The 3,513-nt window shown below is 39.9% G+C and overlaps 1 protein-coding gene across 1 annotated transcript in view; it reads left to right on the top strand.

Moving 5' to 3' along the window:
• Positions 1-1,755: 1,755 nt before the first annotated feature.
• GPR85 (G protein-coupled receptor 85) overlaps positions 1,756-3,513 on the top strand; it is a 3,483-nt gene continuing 1,725 nt past the window's right edge. The window contains exon 1 of the mRNA XM_018561383.1: positions 1,756-2,073. The gene's annotated coding sequence lies outside the window, so the exon portion shown is untranslated. The remainder of the gene's footprint in view (positions 2,074-3,513) is intronic.

Below are 3,513 nucleotides of genomic sequence, written 5' to 3'. Positions count from 1 at the left end.
CCAGCCCTAGTTTACACATATAAAAAAAAAAACTAAAGCCATTGACTTTGTACCAGTTGCTAAATGGTGGCAAAACAGTGTCATAACATAGTTTCTGGTCTTCTTTAAGTGCAGTACCACAACTGTGTTGTCAAAAAGTTTACTAAAATGTCAACACAGATTGCACAACCCCATTTCAAAACCACAACCCCATTTCAAAGACGATGCAATTATGCTGAAATTAAAAAGACAGTGCCATATTTCAGAGACAATAGCTAGACATAGAGCATAGTGGCTGGAGAGTATGTAAGCAGCTTGATTGGACTGCAATGTAGGAGGGAGATATTTTTATCAAGAAATACAAATTAGACTGCATTATTTCAAAGGCATCAGCCAGAAATATTGTGCAGACTCGCCACACTTTATGTAAGCAGTTTTACTAGACTGCAGTGTAAAAAGGAGAAATGAGGCAGGTTGAATCATGAAATAAGGATTAGAGTGTAGTATGTCAGAGACAACAGCCAGAAATATTGCACAGGCTTGCTACACATCATTTAAGTGTTTTTACTAAACGCTTGTTAAACACACTTACTAAATGTTTGTGGATTTTAGAATGGCTGGGAAGCCCTGTTTGTAATAGATAATACGTTTGTGTTTATCTAAACAGCAGCTATAGAGTGGAAGATTCATCAGGTACTGGAGTAAGGAAATAAGGAAGAGGGAGCGTAGAAATATTTGTTTTTTTAATGGTCATATCAAGTTGGTTGCTGAGAAATACTGGAAAGAAATGAAGGAAGGAAAAGGGGTAGAGAGGAAGGAAGCAAAGAAAGAAAGCAAAAAAGGAAGGAAAAAAATAAGGAAGGGTGAAAAGAAGGGGGGAATGAAGGAAGGGGAAAAAAAGAAAGAAGGGAAGCAAAGAATGGGAGAAAAAAGGGAAGGAATGAAAAAATGAAGGGAGGGAAGAAGGAAGGAAGGAAAAGATGAAGGTAGGAATGAAAAGAGAAAGAATAAAGGAAAGAAGGAAAATTGGAAGGGAGGGGGAAAAAGAAAGGAAGGGAGGGAGTTTGGAAAAGTAGGGAGGGTGGAAGGAAGGAAGGAAGGAAGGAGAAAGGAAGGGAGTAAGGAAAATGAAGGATGGGAAGTGAGGGAGGAAAAAAGAAAGAGAGAAAGAAAGAAAGAAAGAAAGAAATTAAGAAAGAAGCAAAATGGAAGTGAGGAAAGAAAGAAATTAGGCTCCACCTATGATAGTTCAATAAACCAGATCTGAAGTGTAGCATGAAGGCAGATTCTTATCCTCATCCTCACAGATGAAGACACGGACAGACACCCTTTTTTAGGAAAAAGGTGAAGATACATTTGTTTGGATTACATAAAAGAAATGTCAATCATTATGTGTTGCTTTAAACGATCCCACCCTATCTGAGGTGATGCATGCAAATGTTTCCATGTTCTTCCCAGTAACAATGTGCTCATCATTCTCCTCCCACTCAACCCTTCATTTAAAAAAATGCATCACTCTGGGTGTTTCCACTCTTGATTTTTTTATGTAACAAAATGCATAAATGTGACATTTGAGGAACACAGTTGCATCGCTTTATTTTTTTTCTTCTATCCAAATGCATTTGGTAAACCGTGACAAGCAGGAGCAGCAGCAACAGCAGCAGCGAGGGGAATTGACTGCAATCTGCAATCATTGGTGCACAGCAAGACTGCATATAGCCCGTCCATCCTGTTTCCAGGGAAGAAGCAAGCACACGTTCTCCACTCTCCACGTCCTGCAGGCTTATTTGTCCGACTTGGGATGGCCAAAGGTGTTTGTGAGATGGCTTTAGGGAGCTGCAGCAGGTAGGCAAGAGGCTGCCTGACGTGCCCTCATAGAGACACCAGTGGGCTGCTGTTGCTGGGAGAGACTGTGCTGCTGCGACAGGGGAGGATGAAGCGAGCAGCCCAGGAACGCTCACAGCGCATGCGTCGTCCGAGCCACTGACTATATTCTCAGGCAAAGGTACCTAAGGAAAAAAAAAATCAGCATTTTTATATAAAGAAGAAGCTGCACTGGAAATAAACCCTGGTAGGATTTTATAGCACCAACAGGTAGGACTGTGTACTCTTCCTTCCCTTAACATTCTGTATTTTCCTGTAAAACTGCATGTGTATAAGGCTGTGCAACCAGATCGTTATTTGGCATCATGATCGCTGCTGTTTGTGCTAATAATCCGCACAATAGGAGCATACACGGGCAATGTTCCCATATTACACCCCAAATATTACACGTCTGAGCCTGGAGTGTTGTGGTGGGGGCTGGGGGGGAAGGGAGCTGCATTCCTCTGATAATGAAAAGCCCTAACAAAGGGATGTTTCCTATGGTCATCTTCAACCATCAACCATACAGTAGAAAGCAATGGACAGTCTATGGGGGATCATACATGTACATGTCTACAAGATCTGTGCATGTTTATATGGATGTGTACAAGCTGCATGCATGTATACATGTGTACAAGATGTATGTATACATGTGTACAAGGTGTATGTATGTGTACAAGATGCATGTATGTATACATGTGTACAAAATGCATGTATGTATACATGTGTACAAGATGCATGTCTATAGATACTGACACTGGTCATTACATGGCTCTTTATGGTAGTAGTAAAAAATAGGATGAGCAAAATCAAAAATCAAACCATAAATCCAGATTGTCTTGCCCTCTGGAATAAGAGGGTTGCATTGAAATAGTTGCAATGATTCACATCAATAATGGAGCCTGCTCTCTTATACGCCTAGCTGTGCAGGAGCCATTCAGCTCCAGTATGTTATTCTTTATTCTTTCATAGAAATACTGGGGAAGCAGGAACACTACAATGAAGCTAAAAAAGAACCCCCCACCCCTTCCCCACAATGATACGTTTACACAGGATAAAAAGAGATCCTACAGTGTGAGCTGCTGTCGAATGTGGGGTGTATTTTTACAAGTGATACAAAGCAATTAAAAAACTGTGGGGTGGGTTTTGGGGGGATGGATGATGATGACCACAGTCCATATTCATATCACGAAAGATGGAGGAAATTCTTGTGTTTCTTGTGTATTGGACATAGCCTCAGCCTGTCTAATGTGATACTGTGCTTCCACAGATTATACGTATTCTGTGTGATTGAAATGGGTGTGATCCTTATCTGCTACACATTGGTCCATCTTAGGCTTTCTTCGGGTATCCTGGTCATCTATCTATCTATCTATCTATCTATCTATCTATCTATCTATCTATCTATCTATCTATCTATCTATCTATCTATCTATCTATCTATCATAAACACAGATGCAAGTATCTATCACCAGAAATAAGAACCCACTACCACCCTTTGTTCCTCGTGGTATAAGCTGTAATAATACAAAGTTGAAAAACAAATGCTAGTACTAGAATGTGACTGCTTTTCTGTACTCCATAAATTAACATTCTTATGTTAGCACATTCTCACATCATTACTTGCTAGCTTAAAACTGATAGCTTATGTTTTTTTTTTTTTTTTTTTTT

The sequence above is a fragment of the Nanorana parkeri genome, unplaced genomic scaffold (genome assembly GCF_000935625.1).
Source record: "Nanorana parkeri isolate BGI_ZX_2015 unplaced genomic scaffold, ASM93562v1 scaffold520, whole genome shotgun sequence".
NCBI classification, from domain to species: domain Eukaryota; kingdom Metazoa; phylum Chordata; class Amphibia; order Anura; family Dicroglossidae; genus Nanorana; species Nanorana parkeri.
The sequence above is the reverse complement of the archived record's forward strand: the minus strand, read 5'-3'. Positions and strand labels throughout refer to the sequence as shown.